Source organism: Alosa pseudoharengus, unplaced genomic scaffold, assembly GCF_046254945.1.
Source record: "Alosa pseudoharengus isolate Yale_2024_CS ecotype anadromous, Long Island Sound unplaced genomic scaffold, YU_APseudo_1.1 YU_APseudo_1.1_scf_6, whole genome shotgun sequence".
NCBI classification, from domain to species: Eukaryota; Metazoa; Chordata; class Actinopteri; order Clupeiformes; family Clupeidae; genus Alosa; species Alosa pseudoharengus.
In genome coordinates, this window is record NW_027468848.1 from 19,474,509 (window position 1) to 19,486,673 (window position 12,165).

A 12,165-nucleotide genomic window follows, 5' to 3' on the forward strand; every position below is an offset into this window, starting at 1 on the left:
TTTAGCAGACGCCTTTGTCCAAGGCGACACATAAATACAAAACAACATAATAATATTTAAAATTGAACAGGGAACAGATTAGAATGTAGGTCAAATATAATAAGGAGAATAGTTATAATACACAATAATATCAATTCAATCAATAGCCTAATAAAAAGCAATGGAAAAAAAGGGGAAAGGCAATAATAAAACAATAATGTCCATTCAATCAATAATATAAAAAACAATGACATGCTAAGACTACATTAAGGAGAATATTAATAAAAAACAATAATGTCAAATTAATTAACAGCCCAATTAAAATAAAACAACATTATACAAACCATAACACATAAGCGCTTAAACAATTAAGTATATGTTGAATAGGAATGTCTTTAGACCCCTCTTAAATGACCCAAAACTACTACAGGAACGGAGAGCACTGGGCAATTCATTCCACCAACATGGAACCACTGAAGAAAAGAGTCTGGAATTAGACCCAGTTTTCATGACTGGTCGACACAACAGACGCTCACCAGAAGACTGCAGTGGGCGGTTGGGGATGTAAGGCTTGATTATTTAATTAAAATAACTAGGAGCAGATCCAGTTAGTGTCCTATAGGCCAAAGTGAGAGATTTAAATTTAATTCTGGCTACTATAGGGAGCCAATGGAGAGTAACTAAGAGAGGAGTTACATATGTCCTCTTTGGCTGATTGAAGACCAGGAGTGCTCCAGCATTCTGAATCAACTGTAATGATCTTGTTACACAAGCGAGTAAGCCAGCTAATAGTAAATTACAATAGTCCAGCTTAGAGATGACCATGGTCTGAACAAGAAGTTGTGTGGAATCTTGTGTCAGATAAGGTGTGATCTTCCTAATGTTGTAAAGCATAAACCGACATGATTTTGCAATAGAAGCTATATGCTCAGAGAAGTTAAGTCGGTCATCAATTACAACGCCCAAGTTTCGTGCCGATCTAGTTGGGGTCAGTGAAGAGGAGTCAAGCTGGAAGTTAATCTTTTGGGGAATAGCTGTTTTAGCTGGAAACACCAAAAACTCTGTTTTTGAGAGATTAAGCTGAAGGTGCCGATCTTTCATCCAGGCTGAAATATCCTTAAGGCATGCAGAAATCCGGTGGGAAACATTAAAGTCATCAGGTGGGAAAGACAGGGAAAAGTTGAGTGTCGTCTGCATAACAGTGATAGTCAAATCCATGGGAGCGAATGGTATCACCTAAGGAAGTGGTGTAAATAGAGAAAAGCAAGGGTCCTAATACTGATCCCTGAGGCACACCTGTGGTGAGGTCATGAGACTTAGATACCTGTCCCTGCCAAGACAGGTTGAAAGAACGCCCTTTAAGGTAAGATTCAAACCAGTCAAGAGCTTTTCCAGAAATTCCCAGTTCAGATAGTATAGATAGGAGAATGTCATGGTTAACAGTATCAAAGGCTGCAGATAAATCTAGTAGAATTAATACTGATGACTGAGCAGAGGACTTAGCTACTCTCAATGCCTCAGTCACAGACAGAAGAGCAGTTTCAGTAGAATGACCACTCTTGAAACCAGACTGCATAGGGTCTAGTAGATTATTCTGATGAAGAAAGTCACAAACTTGCTTGAAGACCACTTTCTCCAAAACCTTTGACAAGAAAGGAAGAAGGGAGACAGGCCTGTAGTTCTTCACCTCAGTTGGATTAAGTGTACTTTTCTTTAGCAGAGGTGTAACCCTAGCCTGTTTAAAAGAATAAGGAACTATTCCAGAACTGAGTGAAGCATTAAATTCATGTGTGATTGCTGGTAGAACAGCAGGTGAGATAGACTGTAGAAGAGTGGACGGGACAGGATCTAATGGGCATGTTGTTGGACGGCTTCGCTGAAGCAATTGAGAGACCGCTTCCTCATCAAGAGAAGAGAAAGAGTCCAATGATGCGGTCATACTAACACAAGGCAAAGCCCTCCTTATAGGAGCATCAAACTGAGCACTTATTTTAGCAACTTTTTCAGTGAAAAATGTTGCAAAGTCATCTGCTGAGAGTGAAGTAGTTGATGGTGGTGGTGGAGGATTGAGAAGAGATTTGAAAGTAGAAAAAAGTTTTCTACTGTCAGTGGTGGTCTCAATCTTGCTTTGATAGAATGCCTTTTTAACAGTGGATGAAAAGCAGAGGCGGACAGAGTACACAGCTTTATTACTTGAGTAAAAGTACAAATACCCTTTGCTCAATTTTACTCAAGTACAAGTAAAAGTACAACAGTCAGATGCCTACTTAAGTAAAAGTACTGAAGTACTTGTTTTTAAAAGTACTTGATTATCAAGAGTACAAGAGTAGCCTACATTTTTTAAATATTGTATTAATACTGCCACAGTGCTTACATTTATGTACAGAAACGTCCTACATGGAGTTGTTAATGTTAATACCTTGGAGAATGTAAAAGGAATTGGAAGTAAAAAAAAAAGTCATTTTCATCTTTTTACCATGTTGCCAGGGATGGACAGTATTTCTAATACATGTATTTAAAATATGTATACAAAATACTATTTTGTAATAGAAACACTTGAAGCGAAAACTATCATTAACTTGTTCAGAAAATTGAAATAGTCTGGCGAGGCGAGGAAACAACAAATTGAGGGTTTCTGAGATTTTTCTTTTTTCCTTTTTTTTTTAGAAGAAGTAACTGGTACTCACAGTTATGGATAGAAATGTAGTGGAGTAAAGAGTACAATATTTGCCTCTCAAATGTACTTGAGTAAAGTCATGAGTACTCCCCAAAAATGATACTCGAGTAAAGTACAGATCCCTCAAAATTGTACTCAAGTACTGTACTCAAGTAAATGTAGAATGAGCTAGGAGTAGGTAAAGCAGATGTTACTAATCGTGCAAAAAGGTCGCTTGAGAGGCTTCTGAGATTACGTCGGAACGAAATTGTCGGAGGAGGAGCTGCTGGGTTATCCAGGAGACGCACAGAGAATCTGATAAAGTGATGATCCGATACATGTAATGGATTAACCAAAACGTTGTCTGTATTACAGTTACGTACCAGAATTAAATCAAGATCTTTACCAGCTTTGTGAGTAGGAGGACTGTGGACACGTGTGATATTAAATGAGGAGAGTAAGATAACTTAAGAAAAATAGTAGGATTGCAGGAACAGAATGTAGGTTTTAATGAAAGTGAAACTAGGGAATACATAAAAAATAGAAGTGCCTCTGCACCAAAAAACGGGACATTTGGTGTCCCGGGAAAGATTATCAATTTTCCGGGACAGACCTTAAAAAAGAGAACAATCCCGGGAAAACCAGAACGTGTGGTAACCCTATGTTCTGCAACGTTTTTCAAATGAACCCATATCTGGTACAGTGTGTCCACTAGTCACAGGTACATCACGTGAACATTGCAGAGGTACAAGTGACGCAGAAGTCTTGTTCATTACACTAAATAGTGGAGTGTGTCCCGGTGCACATACCCTTCTGCATGTGACACAAGGCTTGTTCATTGAAGAGATGGCCATAAGTCATATGACTGTAGAGAAAGGTCCTGTCCTTTCAAAGACATATCTCCGTGAGCCATGTGAGAGGTTTGTGCTCCGTTGCGTGGTGTGGGAAAGACTGCGAAAGTGTCACTTTTCAGCAATGTCTGGCAGCAATATCTTCTAAAGTCTCCATTATCCTCAGACAATGTATCTTTCTCAGACATTCCTACAGGGCAGCAAGCCAGTGATGTTAGCATCAAGGCCACCAAGGGGTCAACCACTTACCAAGGGCACAACATAAGCACACCTAAGGGTTTTTTTTGCACAAAGGTGGAATAAACTATGTTACCTTGATATAGTTATACAAACTAAAATGGAATTGGGTCAGTCAGTGGAAAGGCCAAACAACAGAAAGGCACATTTACAGTAATAACTTCTTCATTTGCTTTGACATGATTCACCAAACGTTGATTGGAAATGAATGACATGTTCTGACGCTTTTCACTTTATTGTTTTCTAAAAGTGTACTGGAATTATTTTTCCGCCTCTCCTTGAATAACCCAATAGCTCTCAACGACCAAGCTGCGCATATCAGGTTCAAACCCCTGCTCTGTACTAGCCTGGACAGCACAATGGTGCAATAAATAGACAAGTGATCAATAACATGGGCATGGGAAGGCCACATTTGTTATTTGTTATCTGTCATATCCAAAAAGTGATTCCAGCATTATGGCCCTCCATAACACAGATGGGTCCTGGGAAAGCAGAGGGGCCATGTGTCTGTCTGTGTCCATGTGCTTTCAAACAGGCCTTCATGGGTTAGAATTGCATAATATGTCATTAGGAGCCGTGTGTGTGACCAGGAACCATGGCCTGTGTGTGTGTGTGTGTGTGTGTGTGTGTGTGTGTGTGTGTGTGTGTGTCTGTGTGTGTGAGTGTGTGTGTGTGTGTGTGTGTGTGTGTGTGAGAGAGAGAGAGAGAGAGTGTGTGTGTGTGTGTGTGTGTGTGTGTGTGTGTGTGTGTGTGTGTGTGTGTGTGTGTGTGTGTGTGTGTGTGTGTGTGTGTGTGCGTGTGTCCTGTCCCAGCTGTCTTGTCACTCATCTGCAGCCTAGGCTCCTCTATGCTCCCCATTACGGCAAAACAAGCCACCGCATGCTCCCAGCTTTCAATCACGCTCCAATGTCCTGAAACCTAACCTGGTCATAAACACACACACGTACGCACGTACGCTCACACACATATGTTTACATGCTTGCTGAATGCACCCAAACACTGACACTCAACTCCAGCTGAGGCCTGAAGTTACTTCATTTTTGGCGTAGGTCAGAAGTCAGGCTTGCGGATGATAGTCTATGATACTCTGTTATGCTTTTGTAAGATATGATGTATCAACAACCCCTCCTCCCTCCCACAAAATGTGCACCAGATTCAGCTACAAGTGGATGAACAGATAGATGGATAGATAGATAGATAGATAGATAGATAGATAGATAGATAGATAGATAGATAGATAGATACAACAAACAAACACACACACACACACACACATCTCACATAGGCCTACATAAAAATCACTCTCAGAAATAAAAAATGCAAAGAGCATGTGAAGTGATTACAAAGGTCTGGTATGGACTGACCATATGATGCATTGACCATGATGAGGGGAACAGCTCCGTGTGTGAGATCTTGTTGCTTTTGCAATGTGTTTATTTGTCATAACTGTGTCGTGTCATGTGTTATAAGGGAAGGTGATGTTATCACAATATTGGGAGCTGAGCTGAACTTTTGAGCTGAAGATTTTACCACAAAGCAAATTAGCTATGGTTTGTTAAAAGTTCAGTTCAGTTTAGTCTTCCACAACCATGGGCATTCTCTAAACTGCCTGATTCTGTGGCCAAACCCTGTGGCTTCTGTGTGAGGACACAGATCCAGACATTAGTTGTGTGTGGGCTTCCTACAATTGACTGTCCTGACTGAGGCAGTGATGTAACTGATCAAACACATCTGAGTCTCTAAATGGAACGCCAGCACAAACATTTCCACTTTGCTCATCTGCTTCTAAGTGGGGCTTTAGTGAAGTGGACTGAACTAATGTAACTAATGCAGAAAACAGTTCAAGGGCTAATAAAACATTAACTGATACCATGTGACATCATAGTCCAGGCAAAGTAGCGTTTTACGACGGACTAATTATAAAAGGATTTTTTGCAGCTTAGATCATTTCTATGAGGTGTCCAGAACAACATACTAAAAGTCCTAAGAAATCCTAGTTGAGGAAATAGGTTAAATTCTCATCAATCCAAGATGTGTGCCACGAAGGCCAGGCAACAATACACCCCCAATGGGGCTATTTTCCTTTACTCCTATCAAAATTAAACTTTACACAATGAAAGTATCCATGAAAAGTAAAAGTGTTTGTATTACAATTTTCTTTGAAAATTAATTGTAATATGCAAATGAGCTATGCACTAATCGAATATGCCTGAAATACGCCACAATAACACTGTACATAGTAAAAGTATGTATGAAAAGTAACTGTTTTTGTATCACAAGTTTCTTTTTAAATGAATTTGAATATGCACATAGCTCCACACTTATTGAATATGTCCTAATTTGCATAGGCAGAAACACCATTCATATGTATGACAAATCTTCATCCGATCATCCTACTGCCAATGGGTGATGGCAATGCTGCTTTTAGACTGGCCTCTAACCTGAAAACTGCCTGGCTTGGTAGTACCTGCCAGGGGTATAACCCCCGCCGGTCTGGTATAGTCTTCAGGGTCACAGAAGCACACACACAAGCCTCCCCACCATGACAAGGTAGCAACAACAGGGAAGTTTTCTTTTTTTTTCTTTTATCTTTTTAAAAAAAAAATTAAATGTTTTTTCTGTAAAAAATCCAGCCTGGATCCTGGACCCCTTCTCTGTGGCTCTTGGTTCTGGCACCCCCTCAGTTCCTGGTCTTTTCTTTGCTTAGTTCTTTTCCTCTGGGTCATATTAATCTGATAAATCAGGCAACTGTGAGTTTGTAATGAGTAAGATGGCTATGACTTTCTTCTGATTGTATCTGTGAGGGAATGTCATTAGGCAAGGCTTGTTCGCAAATAATAATAAAAAAAGAATTTAGAAAGCAACTGGAGGCAAGATTGTGCAATCAATTCTTAAGGTCAATAAAAAAGTATTTTTGTGGCAAGTGACCCAGGTGGTAAGTGTGGCAAGTAACTTCAAATTTATTGCGTTTATGCATTATGCATTGTGGCTTCTTGTCCATAAGTCAATTACGCCTAGTGTTGAGCTCATTTGCATATTTAAAATTGATTTTTTTTCAAGAAACTTAAAAAATGTTACTTTTCATGTATACTTTCACTGTGCAAGGTTTGATTGTGATAGGAGTAAAGGAAAAAATAAGCCCATTAGGGTGTATTTTGGGCATATGCGATTAGTATATTGCTCATTTGCATATTCAAATTAATTTTCAAACAAACTTTGAATACAAAATGTTTTACTTTTCATGTAGACTTTCATTGTGTAAAGTTTTATTGTGGTAGGAGTAAAGGAAAAAAATTAAGCCTATGCGGGTGAGGTAATGAAAGTAAATCATATGACATATGATAGACACTCTAACCAAACTTTCTGACATTTAAACCATATTGTTAATATCCAATTGCATTTTTTTATTGAAAATTGTGGCAATCAAAAAACACTTTTCCCTGATTCCCTTGTGTTAAAATAGAAATGGGAAAAAAAAACACCCTCATGTTGTGCCAGTAACCAACTAGCTTATGTATAATGTCAATGGAAATGGACCAAAAAACCAAACCAAACCAAAACACCACACTGATTAGTGATCAGAGAAACAAACAATTAGTGATCTTTGTCTGAGTTAGAAAAAAGCACACTCTGATAAACTAATCAACCCTAAATTGATATATCGTTGTTCCCTCTCATGAAATATGAGTCATGTTTACTGTTAGTGTTTAGTCAGATTTTAATGGTAGAATTGGGATGTGACAATGAATATTTTTAGTGTTCGTTCTGGCAGATATTTGGGGAGGTTGGAGGATCTATCACACACACACACACACACGCACACACACACACACACACACACGCACACGCACACGCACACGCACGCACACGCACACGCACACGCACACGCACGTCATGCGAATAGACAAAAAAGCATGCCTAGCTTTGATAAGTGTGAAAACACATTTTGAAATCCCAGGTGATGTGCCGTTGGCAGACTGTTCGAACATGTTCTGTTTTTGCAGCAAAGCAAACACACAGGAGAGGGTCTGACTATTCCTAAACCAGGGAACTGGAACGCAACACACACTTCTGGAAATCTCTTGCATTTGACACCCATCTCTTCTCAGATGGATTCAGGGATATCACACTGACTGGATGTGTGTCTCCATCAGTTCCACATTCACTCAATCACATTCAGTCCAGTTGTATTTGATATCATAGCGCCAAAACAGTTGGAAGAGCCTCAACGCTTATGAATGCCAACCAACATTTTGAAGACTCTTGAAGCACAAATCTTGTATGAAAGATGATCATGATTGATCAGATCCACTGGGTGTGCTTCCCTATGACGGCCTTTCTCTACAGTCAGAGCAGAGGGGACCAGCTGTCTGGTTGGTTGTCTGGCTGGTCTTCACCTGTGTGCTGGGAGGTGACGGAGGACAAGACAAGAGTCTGAGAAATATGAATAATCTCTCTACAAAGATGTCAGTATCGCAGCGGCAGCTGTATTCATCCTTGTTTCCATGGTGACCCGGAAAGTGGCTGCTCGGAGAAGTGATACCACTAGGGAGGGTGCGACGCGTGCCAGAGCTTTGGCGCCTCTTCACAGCGTCTATTCATAGTGACATGCCGCGCGCGCGCGCGTGTGTGTGATGCGCCTCGCCCAGGCTGGGCACCGGCCATGGCGGAACTGGTACAGCACTGGGCCCAGCAAGACGGCGATGGACTGGCTGGTTGCAGTGAGATCTATCCTGTGGCGAGGCAAGAGACTCAGAGTTCTGTTTTATGTAGTCTCTGAGTTCAGAGTTTTTTTTTTTTTCTTGTGAAAAGTCTTATTTTTGAGACAGGAAATGCACATGTGAAGTTCACCCAGAACACGTGAGCGGGTGGGCAGAGCGAGGCAGGGGCGACGTGAGCGCTGGCTGCGTGGCTGCTGACGCACCCCCCTCAGTGGGTGGACACGTGGCTGGGTAAACCCTCGCAGTGGTGCTGCAGCTACGTCTTCGCGCCTCCACACCAGACGGAGGATGTGACACCTGTGGCACTCCTGTGACTAATCAAACCCCACCTCAGCGTAGGGACCCGCTCGCTGGTGGTCAGCACCCCTGTTGTCGCAGGTGAACACTAAATCAGCCTTGCTGTCTCTTTTTGGGCCACCATTTAAATGAGAAGATGTCCTTAACAATTTGCCTGGTTAAATGAAGGTTAAATAAATTAATAAAGTCTCTCTTCTTTTGCCCGGTCATATCACAGAGGCGATTCACTGAATGATTTGATGCCATTTAGAGTAGAAAATCTTTTGTTTTTTAAGTGAAATTATCATAAAGAGTTTTGGTCTTTCTAAACACCTCCAATAACCCAGTTGTCATGCTTTGGTGACATTATTTGACAGTGAAAAGATTGTTGCTTATGTATACAAACAAAATTAAGGAGCAAATTGTTGACAGTGCTGGTTTTATTGTATTCTTTAAAACATGCATCTCCATTCTCCATCCTCCTCCTTTTCAGTGGGTGTATTCCTACATCATCCACCATTTTTTGACTGAACACAGTATTGTTTTGCAATAACATCAGACATGACGCCCACTGACACTTGTTGACACCATGTACTGATCTGGAGTCATTATCTGATGCTTTGGTGAGGCTTTGACGAAGGGTCTGTAGATCTCTCGGGCCCCTGAAGAGGCTGTGTTGGGAGATGCAGGGGCTTGGGTCAGTGGAGCTCAGTCTTGGTGTGATATGCCCTTTTGTGAGCGATTGTTCAAGCTCAATTGGCACTTCTGTGGCGGGTCTTTGTGGGGAGGATCAGGCCAGAGAATGGGGCGGCTCACAGCCCGCAGAAAGGCCGTCATTGTGGGCGCATAGGGGCCGTTGTGAGCCACATAGAGAGTTGCTGAGTGAAATTGATCTGGGCGGGATTAGCCCCAGCCTTTCATGTGTCTGTGGCATGGGCCACGATGGCTTTTGTTGAAATCAGCCTACGCAGGCCTTTCTGGGGGCCAGCGCTCAGCACTTTAGCACCAGGGTGGAAAAGGGAGGCAATGTTAGGGGGAGAGAGGGGTGGTTGTGTGTGTGTGTGTGTTAGCAGTTGTTTCACAGCATTGAAACACCTTTCTGCTTCTTTTGTGCCCAGGCGCAGTAACAGGCCACAGGCAAAAATCGTGAGTGAAAAAACTGCTGGGCAAAACATTTTGGAAATAAAGGCTGTGAGTAATGCGAGAGCATGACACCAGTGGCACAGGGCAGAAAAAGTGCAGCCCCTCGCAGTATGATGCTGGGGCCTGGTACGGATAGGGGGAACAGGTTGGCACACAGTAGCCTTTAAAGGGAATGACAAACTCCATTCAAAATCACCCTAGTCCAACTCAGTGTTTTTTTGTACATATGTAAAGAAATGTACTTATTTTTGTAGCTACCCTCCTATCTCCAAGCAATCTGTTGGGATGTTTCGTAAAATCAATGCACTCAGCTATGTGCATGCCCCCACTGGGAGTGTCTACTGTGTGATGTTACTAGGTATCTCTCTTACACTGATGGTGCGATCCATTTGTCCAATGTTCTTGTCTTACGAGTAGTAAGTTGTCCAAAAAACAGGAAGTTATGCAAAATTGCGTGACGGCATGCCCCCCTAAACTCGTCTGACGAGAAGCGATCTTGTACAAGTGAAAGGACCCCCAGTTCATGGCGAGTTCTTATGACAAGGAAGTTACGTCATTTCACAAGTTACGAGTTGTCACAACACAAGCAGTGTTGGGTCAGATTATTTTGAAATGTAATCCATTACTGAGTACAGACTGCACGCCAATTTTTATAATCAGTAACGTAATCCATTGGATTACAAAAATAATGTAACGTAATCTGAATACTTTCGGATTACTTTTGGATTACTTCAAAGTAAAAAAACTCAAAAATTAAATACATTGAATAAAAAAGACAATCAATCAAGATCATTTTGCGAAATCAGCTGTGAAAAAGACGCTTAATCTGTATGTACCCTTATTCGAGTTTTAATAGCCTAAATGTTTGGGATAAAAAAGCTGATTTACAAAATGATTCTATGCCCCCTTTGAAAAAAAGGATTTTGAGTATTTTCAAAATACAAAAATACAGTATTTGTTTTGATACATTATGGCTACAATATTTTGTAGTTTATTTCGATACATTTAAAAAGAGAGTATTTGGTATTTTATTTTAAAATAGGCTACATCCTGATGTATTTTTGCCCATCCCTGTATACATTGACACACATAAACAAAATGTAATACACTGTCACTTTAATCTGATTACACATTGTTTTACTGTAATGTAATCTGGTCTGATTATAGTTACTTATTTTTTGTAATCTGATTACGTAATCCAGATTACTTGTAATCAGTTACTACTCCCCATCAGCATGTACAAATGGAACGCATGATAAGTGAGATGACTGGACATTCTTACAGTTTTGACCTTTGGTGTCCTTGTGAGGCCAACACCACACTTGAGAGCTGATGCTGACACCATCTGGGCATCACACTCAAGAACACTGCCTGATACACAGCATGTGATGTGTGCACTTCCTTCTGTCTGCTTCCTTTTATGCAAGTTATGTTTAATGGGTTATGACTGACAGTCTCATAGCAATGTCTGCTGCTTTTTTTTAGGAGAAACTCAGACCACCCACGATACTGTACATGCAATAGCTCACACATGGACACTGACAACAGTGGAATTATTATTATTATTTTTTTTTTAAGGAAAAAATCCAATTTTGCACTGGCAAAGCCCACTATGATCACAGGTTTCAAAGAGAATATTCCCAGTATTATACATGTGTCAGACATGCTTCCTGATGCGGAGACAAGTGATCTTCAGGTGATGATACATGGTGCAACCTTTTGAGCAATGTTGCTGGGCCATCAGTTTCTGTTGTTCTGGTGTTCTGATTGGAGGATCATGAAAATTTGTCTACTGATGATTAAAGTTCTTAAGAAAAATAAATGGTGGTCAAAGTCAATGGGGAAAATGCCAGAACCACAATACTTAAAAACATTGCCCAGCAACATTGAACATTGCTCAAAACGTTGCCTTGTATATCATCAGCTTTAGGCTTGTGAGGATTTCATTGGCACATTGCATCTTAAGGCTGGTATCAATGTGAATCCTTCCAGTATGCTGCCTGGTATCTGAAATAAATCAATGAGTGAGTTAAGTTGGATGGACAATCTCATCTTCTCCACTTCAGTGTTGACTATAGGCATATGGATTTCTGGGTGAACTGTCTCATGTGATAACATGGCCTTTTAGGTGCTTAAAAAGGGAGATTGGCTGAATCACAGCAAACCATGTAACTGATTTCCTCACCTCCCTGCAGCAGTTAAAAATGTATCCATGACTGGAGAATCATATTTAAGAGTTGATATATTAGGACATAATATGCCCTGCACAATGTACCACATGTGATTCACATGATCCACTTAC